Here is a 12,835-nt window from a genome sequence, read left to right as displayed (position 1 = left end):
CTGTTGTACTTAGGTCTGGCCATGGATTCTCTGAAAGAAGAGTTTAGACATACTAAATTTTAGGCAATAGTGTGCCAAGGTATTATCCCAACTGATTTCAATGTAGAATGGCTTAGACATACTAAATTTTAGGCAATAGTGTGCCAAGGTATTATCCCAACTGATTTCAATGTAGAATGGCATGGGAGAAAAGTGAAACCTAAGATTTTCATTATGAGTCAGCTCAATTATTAAGCATAAGCATAAAAACTGTGCATCCATCTAAGTCAATTTAAAAGCTAATTTCAGGGGAAAATAGTAAAATATGCTCAATTTATAAGCGAATTTCAGGGGAAATATGAAGATAATTTGTGTGACCTCTGCAAAGATGAAGAGGATACTACCGAAAAATTATTTTTATGCCCAAAATTAGGACAGATAATGAATGTAGACATAAGTCTAAGTCCAGCAGGGAACTGACTGCATTTATAGGTAGGGCAATGTGCATGAAAGAAGAATTCAAGAAAGAAGGAATAGAGAAAAGAAAAGAATATATCTATCAAATGTGGAAAAAAAAAGAGAGAAGAAAATAAAAGAATTAGAATAAAGAAAGGCGAATCCCTCCACCCAACAACAAGAACAAGAACAAGACAAGAAGTCCAAACTGACCAAAACTGGTGATAACAATGTGTTATCTTATCTAATTTCAAGTAGAATGGAATAAAATTAAAGATTAAGAATCTCATGACTGTATTCATTTATTTAAAGCACAGGTAATATAAGCTTAATGTTTTTGATGTTAATAGTTTATATATGACATGTCTGTTTTGACGTTGTTACTTATTTTAGAATGATTTATTGTTAATTTGTTCTCTTCATTCATTTATTTCCTTATTTCCTTTCCTCACTGGGCTATTTTTCCCTGTTGGAGCCCCTGGGCTTATAGCATCTTGCTTTTCCAACTAGGGTTGTAGCTTGGATAGTAATAATAATAATAATAATAATAACAATAATAACAATAATTTGTTCTCTTCATTTATTCATTTCCTTATTTCCTTTCCTCACTGGGCTATTTTTCCCTGTTGGAGCCCCTGGGCTTATAGCATCTTGCTTTTCCAACTAGGGTTGTAGCTTGGATAGTAATAATAATAATAATAATAATAATAATAATAATAATAATAATAGTAATAATAATAATAATAAGCTAAGAAGCTTTGCATCTATCTAATAATTCATAGAGTGCCCGCAAATTTAATTTGCGGAGTGAGCGATCCTTTGACGTTTGCTTCAACTTTTTTTAATCTTCAAGTCCAATAATCCACTTTTTAACATAAATGATAAAAACAAGATAAAAAAAATTCTTTTGGGATTATATATACACCTATAGTGCGATCGAAGAGCTTTACCAGCTATTGAAAAAACAAGGAACTGAAAAATTGTCAACAATCGTGTTAAGAAAAGGTATGTTTTTGGTAGATAATCGAGTAAGACAATGTTATGTTACTTTATTATATCATTATTTAAACGAACTGTAAAATTATTCAACCGTTTTGGTCTTTTTCATACTATGCTGACTATTATTTCTGGTGCAAATCACTTGTTTTATTGTATTCTCCACTGTATATAAAACACACCGGTATAAAAAATAGTTTTATTATAGTTTTGGTCTTGGAAACATTTTCTAATAAAAAAATGGTTTTATTATAGTTACGGACGGGGAAAACTATCCTACTAAAAAAACTTTCACCTATAGATAAAGGGGTGGTATTATTGTAGTGTATTACAGGGCAATGTAACCTAGGAAAACAACTACCTTTTCTTATTGAAAAAATTACGCTCTCTTCGAAAATGACACTCGTTCCCGTTGCAAATGAATAGTGTCAGATTTAACCGAATTTGACCTTCATTTCAATCGCAAACAAACAGAACAACCAGTTCGACTAACTTCATGTAGCCAAACTGGTTGTTGTTGTTGCGGTTGAAATGAAGGTGAAAACCGGTTAAATCACGTTATTTATTAGAGGAAAACATGTATTTTCTGTTAAAATGTTTAAATATAATGGCTCTTGTTTCGCTGTGGGCTCGCTTCGCTCGCCAGAAAACAAAAACATCAAGCTCGTATGTACTGGCAAGTGGTAATGTTGAGCTGCGCACGCTAACATTAGCAACGCTAAATATAATGATTCTTGTTCCGCAACTGGCTCGCTTCGCTAACATTAGCAATGTTACAATAATATAGTATATCTATTTCTGAAACTATTTATTTCCGACAGGAACTAGTGTCATTTTCGAAGAGATCAGACTTTTTTCTAGAGGAAAAAGGTTTTTTCTTTAGGTTACATTACCCTGTAATACAGTACAATAATACCAAAAAAAATTTTCCCATAGAAAAATGCCGATTTCCTTCGAAAATTACCTTTATTTCCCTTACAATAGTAAGATATACAGTATCCTATTATATTCCTATGGTAATAGGAATAGAGAGTTATGTGGTCCTTTGACTGGCCAGACAGTATTGCATTGGATCCTTCTCTCTAGTTACGGTTCACTTTCCCTTTACCTACACATACACTGAATAGTCTGGCCTATTCTTTACAGATTCTCCTCTGTCCTCATTCACCTGACAACACTGAGATTACCAAACAATTCTTCTTCACCCAAGGGGTTAACTACTGCCCTGTAATAGTCCAATGGCTACTCTCCTCTTGGTAAGGGTAGAAAGGACTCTTTAACTATGGTAAGCAGCTCTGCTAGGAGAAAAGTACACTCCAAAATCAAACCTTTGTTCTCTAGGCTTGGGTAGTGCCATATCCTCTGTACCATGGTCTTCCACTGTCTTGGGTTAGAGTGCTCTTGCTTGAGGGTACACTCGGGCACAGTATTCTATCTCGTTTCTCTTCCTCTTGTTTTGTGAAAGTTTTCATAGTTTAGCCTATATAGGAAATGTTTGTTTAAATGTCATTGTTCTTAAAATATATTATTTTTCCTTGTTTCCTTTCCTCACTGGGCTATTTTCCCTGTTGGGGCCCCTGGGCTTATAGCAACCTGCTTTTCCAACTAGGGTTATAGCTTAGCAAGTAATAATAATAATAATAATAATAATAATAATAATAATAATGGGCGCTACTCAGTGGGAACTAGCAAATCGATAAATAATGGTAAATCTAACCTTTTCTTCTCTATACATTATTCTCTGGAACACTTAATAATGGAACCCAATAAACAGTAATTCCATTTCTATGAATTTGTTATCTGAGAAGAGAACTGGTGTCAATGATACATTGGTATTTTAGGGAAGTTAAGGTGATCTGTACTAACCTAAGGTACCCTCCACCTAGCCTTACTTCAATTACTGTATCCTTAAGTACTGTTGAGTGGAAAAAGCAAGATTGTGTAAACAAAAGAAACAGGTAATATATACTTTAACCCTTTTACCCCCAAAGGACATAGGCCTACTGGTACGTTTCACAAAAGCCATCCCTTTACCCCCATGGATGTACGGGTACGTCCTTGCAGAAAAAGGCTAAAAAATTTTTTTTTTTTCATATTTTTGATAATTTTTTTTAGAAAATTCAGGCATTTTCCAAGAGAATGAGACCAACCTGACCTCTCTATGACAAAAATTAAGCCTGTTAGAGCAATTTAAAAAAAATATACTGCAAAATGTGCTGGGAAAAAAATAACCCCCGGGGGGTTAAGGGGTGGAAATTTCCAAATAGCCTGGGGGTAAAAGGGTTAATTTTTAGCGAAACTGGAATGCTCTATACGGATTGGACGAGTGTTGGCTATTTTGGTATTTTACTCTGTGACACTTATGGTGATGGGGCATAATAACTTGTATATCAATCGACAAAATGTGAACACCATTTCATGTTCAAGTTTATTGTTTACTTTTGGATACTCGGCACGCATAGTTTGCATTCGCTTTTGCCAGATGTTCTACTTATTGTATGGCTTAATCAATAGCTGGGTTTTTTAATCAATTAAGAGCTTTAAAGCATTTATGTGATAGTTCTTTGGTGTTGTTTTTTCTGTGCCTCCGCTCAAGTTCCAGTCGTAGGTTGGCCAAGGCACCAGCCACCCGTTGAGAAACTACCGTAAGGGAGTTATGGGGTCTTTTGACTGGCCAGACAGTATTATATTGGATCCTTCTCTCTGGTTAAGTTCATTTTCCCTTTGCTACACACAAAAACCGAATAGTCTGGCTTATTTACATATTCTCCTCAGTCTTCATACACCTGACAACACTGTGATTACCAAACAATTCTCCTTCACCAAATGGGTTACTGCACCGTAATTGTTCAGTGGTCACTTTCCTCTTGGTAGCTATAGGTAGTAGGCTGGCCAGGTCACCAGCCACCCGTTGAGATACTACCGCTTGAGAGTTAAAAGATCCTTTGAGTGGCCAGACAGTACCGTACTGCATTGTATCCTTCTCTCTGGTTACGGTTCATTAATCCTTTGCCTACACACACACACACACCGAATATTCTGGTCTATTCTTTACATATTCTCCTCTGTCATACACCTGACAACACTGAGATTACCAAACAATTCTTCTTCACTCAAGGGGTTACTGCAATGTAATTGTTCAGTGGCACTTTCCTCTTGGTAAGGGTAGAAGAGACTCTTTAGCTATGGTAAGCAGCTCTTCTAGGAGAAGGACTTTCCAAAATCAAACCATTGTACTCTAGTCTTGGGTAGGGCCATAGCCTCTGTACCATGGTCTTAAACTGTCTGGGGTTAGAGTTCTCTTGCTTGAGGGTAGAGGTACACTCGGGCACACTATTCTATCTCATTTCTCTTCCTCTTATTTTGTTAAAATTTTTATAGTTTATATTTTCCTTGTTGGAGCCCCTAGGCTTATAGCATCCTGCCTTTGCAACTAGGGTTGTAGTTTAGCAATTAATAATAATAGTAATAATGCCTAGTCAACTCACAAGAGGTTACTGTACCCCATATTTGAAAATTTCATGTAATTTCATCTATTTAGGTAATTAATCTATATGAAACACACACTTTTCATTATGTGACTACTGTTGCTCACATGAACGTACAACATATCACCAAAATGGTAACCCACGTAGTTAGGTTGCGCAACACATCCATGTACCACTTAGCAGCGGGTTGTTAGCTGCTACTCTACTCACTTACAGACCTGGGCTGTGAACCCACTTTGCTTTTGGCTCGGGAAGAGAGAGGTTGTCTCTCTCTCTACTCCCTTTTTTGTTACTTACCGGCCATTTGACTTGTTTTCTTAAACTTAGGTTTTTTTCTTTTTATATATATATGAAAAAAATCTTGTAATGTTTTTATGTATATTTAGGCTTTTCTTTACAGTGAATGTTTGTGTTTGTGTGACAGCTTAGTGCGACAGGTTTTCAAGGAAGGGAATCTTCCCCCCCCCCCCTTAGACAACATACAACCCGTAGGGTGGTGGCCTTCCATTGTCTTGTCTCTGCCGCAGGAGAGTCGTTATTGTGTGGATACTCCTCAGTTTTGACGTTAACGTCGCTCCTCCCCTGTGAGTTTTTGGAGGAAGACTGCTTGCAACCTTCCCAGAGCTTAACTTCGGTCTTGCTCTTCCTCGTTCACAACATCGCTCTCCCTTGTTACCTGTGCGGCCAGCAGATCCTCTATGGATTGATTAATTGATTCATTTGAAGTTCTCTGGCATCCAGACATTTCCTCTGCAGAGGAGCACCTTTCCCGTTACGCAGGCTAGGTTGCACTCCCGAATGGTTTTCTTCAGTAATTAAGTTGGAATAATAACCGTTCGTAATTTAACTTTTATAAATTATAAATCTCTTGTCAGCTCCCCCTCGGTTTTTTATTCATTTAATAGGTGGCTGGCATAGGTGGCTGGCATAAGATTTTTCATAATTCTGACCATCCTTTGCATTTACACCTTCCTGGACAATTCCATCCTGTTCGTAATACTAGGCAGGCAGTTAATTCTAATAGCCAGGCCTTCTCCATCATGAGGCTCAATATTACACAGTATTCTAGAAGTTATATTCCAGCTGTGACCAAGTTGTGCAATGATCTTCGTAATCAGGTAGTTAAATCATTAGAACTTTAAAAGTTCAAAGTTGCAGCAAATGTTTTTATGTTAAACAGGCTGATATAAGTCTTTTTATAGTTAATATATAACATATCTGTTTTGACGTTGTTACTGTTTTTAGAATGATTTATTGTTAATTTGTTCTCATCATTTATTTATATCCTTATTTCCTTTCCTCACTGGGCTATTTTTCCCTATTGGAGCCCTTGGGCTTATAGCATCTTGCTTTCCCAACTAGGGTTGTAGCTTAGCTAATAATAATAATACCCCAATCTTGCTGACTCTAGCACCAGAAGCCATAGCAAGCAAAAAGATTGACTTTTGAGTAAGATCCCTCAGAGAAGTATAGGTGTTATCTATCGAGGAGGCAAAGTGCAGGACTTTATCCAAATACCAAGAAATAGCCATAGCCTTGGGAGGAGCATTAAATTTCAGTTTAGCAGAAGCCTTCGGGATGTTATTTAACAGCTCGCTATTAAGTTTAATATAAAAAACAAGCAATGGGTCTAGTTAGGGGCAACATATAAGGAAATAGTTGTAGAAGCCAGACCTTGATCATTCAGTGAGATAAATAAAGAAATACAGCAGTCCATAGAAATGGAAGAGGGCTGATGACTTTTCATGAATGCAACCAATTTTTTTAGAAAGACAAATGTTGTTGTTTCGTGGTGTTGGACTTGTGCTCTTCTATGAAGTCAATTCTCTCCTTTGCAACTCTAAACTTTCTTTGGGCCGTGAAGGCGAGAAAATCATGAGCTGAAGGATTTTCATTTTCCAAGAGGAAGTGTCGACAGTCTTCTGTTGAACAGCCTGGGAGAGCAGTGGAGATGGTAGAGGGACCTGGAGAGGTTTGAGTTCCAGAACAAGATGATACCAATTGCTCTTGGGCCACTTGGGAGACACTAGAGCTGCTGTCCCTTTGAAAGTCTGCAGTTTGTACAGGACTTTTATTAGGAGGTTGAATGGTGGAAATACATAGATGTGAGGCTACTGGTTCCAATCCAGAGACAAGCGCATCCGCCCCTATTGCTTCTGAGTCTAAGTTTGGTGGTACATACTGGGGAAGCTTCGTGTTGAAGTTTGTCGCAAAGAGATCGATTTGCAGTTCTGGGACTGACTCTAGTATGAAACAGAATGATATTGCATCCAGAGACCATTCTGTTTCCAGGAGCTTGGATGTTAACAGGGCGTCCGCCGTCACATTGCGAACCCCTTCGAGGTGAACTGCCGAGAGAAGCCAGTTCCTCCACTTTGCTAAAGTGAGGATGGCTAGGATCACATTGTTGATCTGGGGAGACCTGGAGCCCTGTCTGTTGATACGGTGGGTTCATTCTCTTCAGAGTCAGAAACACTGCCATAGCTTCCATAATATTGATGTAAAATTTCTGAAATGCGATTGACCATTGGCAGGATGTTTCTGATTTCGTTGAAAAGAGACACTCTGATAAATTGTCAAGTGTTCATGCTTCAGCTCTTTTCAACGATACTTGCCTGACTCATTTCTGCAACATTTTGAAAGGGATACAGAAACAAAGCTCCTTGGATAGGTATTTTTTAACCCTTTTACCCCCAGGCTCTCTGGAAATTTCCAACCCTTAACCCCCAAGGGGTTATTTTTTTCCCAGCACATTTTGCAGTATATTTTTTTTAAATTGCTCTAACAGCCTTAATTTTTGTCATAGAGAGGTCAGGTTGGTCTCATTCTCTTGGAAAATGAATGAATTTTTTCAAAAAATTATAAAAAATATGGAAAAAAAAAAATTTATAGCATTTTTTTGCAAGGACGTACCGGTACGTCCATGGGGGTAAAGGGATGGGTTTTGTGAAACGTACCAGTACGTCCTTTGGGGGTAAAAGGGTTAAAAGGCCTTTAGCAAGTGAAAGTGAAAGCGAGGCAAAACGACAAGTGAAGAATAGGGAAAAAAATAATAAATATAAACGACTGATGCAGCCTTTGAGAGTTCCCAAGTGCTCGGCCACCTAGTGTCAGCATCTGTAAGCGGGGTCATATCTCAAGTTTGTACTCGTTCCTCAATGCAAAAATTTACTCGGCAGCTTGTTTGTATCTCAAAATGCTCGTATGTTGGAGCGCTTGTATGTCAAGGTGTTACTATACTGTACAGTCCTGTTTATAAAAACATTACAAGAATGTTTTCATTTAGAAAAAACATGACAAATTTGGGAGTAATTTGTATTTTTCCTAACGATACAAACATGTAGCTATTTACAGCATAGGGGATACTGCTCTCCGCAAACCTGAAAGACGAGAAAATAGATTTGTTCCGTAACCGAAATACAAACCATGCTATTTACATTGGGTTTACCTTTCGGTGTAGCTGAAATGACGAGCCAATAGTTTTTAACGAGGGATAACTACCCCCGCGCTAGTTAGCGGGGGTAGGGGAAGGGATAGCTTGCTACCCCTCCCGTGATTTGCTTCACTTCACTTTTGGCTCCGGCGATGAACAGACGTGTCTGTCCATCGTCCTCGTTGACAGCCTTAATCTTTTTTTGCTTTTTCTTCCAATTTGTGTGTGTGTTTTGAAGTTGGCCTCACCCTTATTGTTCACTATGCGCAAGTGCCCTGGAATTTCCGGCCGCCCTTGTGGTACTTTTATGTCGGCGATGGACACAGATCCTCACACCCTTTGCCCGCAGTGTCGAGGCCGACGGTGTGATAAAGAGAATATGTGTAGTGAGTGCAGGGAGTGGTCTGCCTCCCAGTGGGAGAGGTTTGGCCGCCGGCGTAAGAAGAAGTTCAAGAGAGACCGTTCTCCTTCCGGGGTTGCCTTGAAGGAGGAAGGCTCTCGGGACTCTCCTTTCGCCGCCCAAACCTCCTCCGAAGCTCACCCTCGTTCGGCTCCTAAGGAGAGTCTGCCGAGTGGGAGCGCAGGCCCTAGTTCTGTTTCCCGACCTTGGATTGGGGGAGAGGGCGTCGCCTCCCATAGCGGGGCGGTTCCCCCTCCTCCTCCGGGGGAGGTTGTTGCTAATGAATCTTTGTCTAATGATGATCTTTTTCAGATTTGGGCTTCCCTGGGGCTTAAGGGCCTGCCCTCCAGGGTAGCCCTGATTGACCTGGTCCAGTTAGGGGCCGCTGTTAAGCAGTCGCCGGTGATAGCAGAGGTAGATCCTCTGTCTATCGTCGACGTCGTGGTGACAGAGGCTTCCGACGGGTCGGGTCAATCCTCTGCAGGTACTGTTGTGGATGATGGTGCTGAAGGCTCTCCTCCCCCTTCCGTACATCCTTCGAAGGGGGAAGGGAGTCCCGCGGGCTCTTCTGCTGCCAAGCCTCCCTCTAAGGGGAGTGCTTTGACTGAGACTCCCCTTCGGAGGACTGATGGTCCTGACGATCTTCCTCGTGGCCGCCTTCGCCGTAAGGCTCACCGTCCGCTGCGCCGCAAGGGCCTCCCGTCTCCCTATAAGGGTGCTAAGAGGCGCCTTTTTGAATCTTCGCTTCCTTCTTCCGAGGGGGACTCTCCTCGCCGTAAGCAGCCTGCAGCTCCAGCTTCCTTAGACCCCTCTGGGGATCGGCCTCCTACGCCTTCCAGACCTTCAGCTTCTGGTGCAGATGTCCAGCAGCCTGACCTCGTCACCCGACGGGCAACGGTCCCTTCGGGGCAAAGGGATTCTTCCCTTGCGCGTCAGGGTTCCCCTGCGCGGCCTTCTGCAGTGTTAGCGCACAGGCGCTCTCCTGCTCGTCAGCGCTCTCCTGTTCGTCAGCGATCTCCTGTTCGCCAGCGCTCTCCTGATAATCGCCCCTCTTCTCGCCAGCGCTCTCCTGAGGGCATCCTTCAGCCTGTTGTTCCTGTTGAGCGCCCAGCGCGCCAGCGTTCCCCTGCACGCCCTTCTGCAGTGTTAGCGCACAGGCGCTCTCCTGCTTGTCAGCGCTCTTCTAACCGTCAGCGCTCTCCTGTTCGTCAGCGCGCTTCTGATGACCATCGCCCCACTGCTCGCCAGCGCTCTCCTGTGGACTCCGAATGTCCTGCGGTTTCTGTTGTGCGCCCTGCGCGCCATCAGTCTCTTGAGCGCTCTAGTTTGGTCAAGGACTCTTCTCCTCGCCCTCGCGATCCTGTTCGTCAGCCTGTTCCTGCGCAACATCGCTCGCGTTCTCCAGCGCGTACTTCCAAAATGCCTGTACGCCCACGGGCCCACGCGCCTCCTGTTCCTGAGCCCGTTTGTGAGCGTTCGTCTCTGCGCCCCGCGCCGGCAGTTCCCTCACAGGATTCCACGCGTCGCCCTCTTGCTCGCCAGCGATCACCAGCTCGCCAGCGATCACAGACGCATCAACATTCGCCTGCTCGTCAGCGATCTCCTGCGCGTCAATGGTCCCCAGCGCGTCAGCGATCACCTGAACATCGGCGATCTCCAGACCTCCCGCGTGACCTATTGCCTGCGCGCAAGCGTTCTCCAACGCGCCGTCGCCCAGAGGTTCTGGAGGGACATGGGTCGCCTTCTGTTAGCTCGCCCTCGCGCGGTCGTTCGCCTACCCGGTCCACGAGCTATCGCTCGCCAACGCGCCACCATGTGCCAGCGCGCCATCGCTCGCCTACGCGCCAGCGTTCACCAGCGCGCCGCCGATCGCCTGCTCGCAATCGCTCTCCCACGCCCTACAGGTCTCCTGAATAACATCGTCAGTGGTCATCGTAGCGTTCTCGTTCGCCCGCGCGTCAACATGCACCCTCGTCGACGCGCCAACGCGTTCGTTCACCAGCTCGCCCACGCGCTCGTTCGCCTGTGCGCCCGCGCGCCCACTCGCCTGCGTGCCCGCGCGACCACTCGCCTGCGCGCGATCGCCGTTCGCGTCGGATTTCGCAGCCCGCGACAGCAGCAGGGACGCGTGTCGCCAGACCGCACTCAGGATCGCCTCCACCAAAGCGCAGGACTCTTGTGCAGGATAGGGAAGACACTTCAGAGAGGTCAGTACAACTTTCTTCCCCTTTTCCTTTTCAGGCAGGTCCAGTGGTGTCCACTCCGAAGGATCGCCCGATCCCCTTCCCTCCAGCGGGGATTTCGGACTCTGTGTCCGTGGAGCGGCAGACTTGGTTTGGTCCTCTGATGCGGGCGTTAGTGAAGGCTATGAAGCCGGCAATCGCCGATCAAGGACACAAGCCAACAGCTGCCTCGCCACCGCTGAAGAGAAGGAGAGGAGTGGACTTCGTTGAGACTTCCCCCAGGGAGAAGTTGGTTCCTAAGAGTTCTGTCAGGAAGGCCCCATCCCCTTCGAAGGCGTTTTCTCCTTCTCCCGAGGACGAGGCTTTTCCGTCCTTGGGTGAATCCAGTGAGGTGATAGTCTCCCCCTTGGCACCAAGGGGGGAGTCTTCTCCTCATGGAGGAGAATCGTCTCACGCGGAGGGTGCTTTCCGAACCTCTTTGTTGGGGTCGTGTATCCCTCCCAGGAGGGAACCCAAGGACTCCAAGACAATCCCGAAGTCGTCTTCTAGGATTTGCCAGGAACCCGCCGCTCCTCGGGAGAACGTCCACGCTTCGCCCCAGGAAGAGATTCCGGGGACGGGAGACTTAGCTGCCAGTCCGCAAGGAGGAGACCAGCAGGAGTCTGAGCATGCCTTCTGGCAGGTCCTGAGCCTGATGAGGCAACTCAACGGGTTCATGGACCCCGTGATTGCCCCCCGAGAAGGCAAGGACATGGTCCTGGACCAGGTGTTCGATGTTCAGAAGCCCCCTAAGACCAGTGCGGCTCTGCCCTGGTCTCGGGGGCTGAAGAGTGCCAGAGCCAGGGCCAATGCCCAACTCGGGACTCTTGCTTCCTCCAGTCGTTCCTATGCCGGGAACAAACTCATCCCTCCTCCTCGTCTCCAGCAGAGGAGGTATTTTGAGATCTTGGGGGAGTCTAGTCTCGCTCTTCCTCTCCATCATTCCGTAGAAGAGCTTACTAAGGGAGTTCCTCTCGAGAAGCTCTCCGCCTGGCAGGTGACGTTCTCGGCGTCGGAGATCCTGAGCCATGAGAAGGTCGCGAAGTGCGCCATGCAGGCCACTTCGTGGCTGGATATATGGCTAGGGACTCTGGGCATCCTATTGCGCTCCGAGGACTTGTCTAAGGAGACCAATAGGAAGGCCCTGGAGACCTTCTTACTCTCGGGCACCCGCTCCATCGAGTTCCTGGCACACCAGGTCACCACCCTGTGGGCCAACTCGGTATTGAAGCAGCGCGATGCGGTGACTGAGAAGTTCCACCCGAAGGTCCCCGCCGTGGATGTCTGTAGGCTCCGACATGCTTCCCTCCTTGGGGAGAATCTGTTGGAGCCCCAGGATATGGAACGAACGGCTGAGAGATGGAGGAAATCTAGCCAGGACTCCCTCCTCCATAGGGCCCTTACAGCTCGGCCCTATAAGCCTCCAGCTCCGCAGCAACAGCAGCAGCAGCCTCGCAAGGCACCAAAGCAGGCACCGGCAGCTAAGAAAGTGGTGTCTAAGCCCCAGCCCTTTCCAGCCAAGGTCAAGAGGGGCGGTAAGTCCTCCAGGGGAGGCAAGACTCCTAGAGGGAGCGGCCGCGGCCGCAAACACTAGGAGTGGCAATCCCCCCGCGTGTCCACCTGTGGGGGGATGCCTTCGACGTTGCGTGCACAGGTGGCGGCAACACGGGGCCGATGCTTGGACGATTTCTGTGATCGGCCAAGGCTATCGCGTCCCGTTCATAACATCTCAACCTCCCCTGAGAGCGAATCCAGTGTCGTTGAGCTCCTATGCCATGGGATCGGTAAAGGGGCCAGCCCTTCGGGCAGAAGTCGAGACCATGCTCAAGAAGGATGCTCTCCAGGAGGTCGTCGACGGCTC

The 12,835-nt window shown here is 45.4% G+C and overlaps 1 protein-coding gene across 1 annotated transcript in view; it reads left to right on the top strand.

Moving 5' to 3' along the window:
- Nucleotides 1-1,287: 1,287 nt before the first annotated feature.
- The window catches only part of LOC137631185 (uncharacterized), a 42,112-nt gene continuing 30,564 nt past the window's right edge, over nucleotides 1,288-12,835 (top strand). The window contains exon 1 of the mRNA XM_068362916.1: nucleotides 1,288-1,440. The gene's annotated coding sequence lies outside the window, so the exon portion shown is untranslated. The remainder of the gene's footprint in view (nucleotides 1,441-12,835) is intronic.

This window comes from Palaemon carinicauda, chromosome 39, assembly GCF_036898095.1.
Source record: "Palaemon carinicauda isolate YSFRI2023 chromosome 39, ASM3689809v2, whole genome shotgun sequence".
In the NCBI taxonomy this organism is placed as follows: domain Eukaryota; kingdom Metazoa; phylum Arthropoda; class Malacostraca; order Decapoda; family Palaemonidae; genus Palaemon; species Palaemon carinicauda.
The sequence above is the reverse complement of the archived record's forward strand: the minus strand, read 5'-3'. Positions and strand labels throughout refer to the sequence as shown.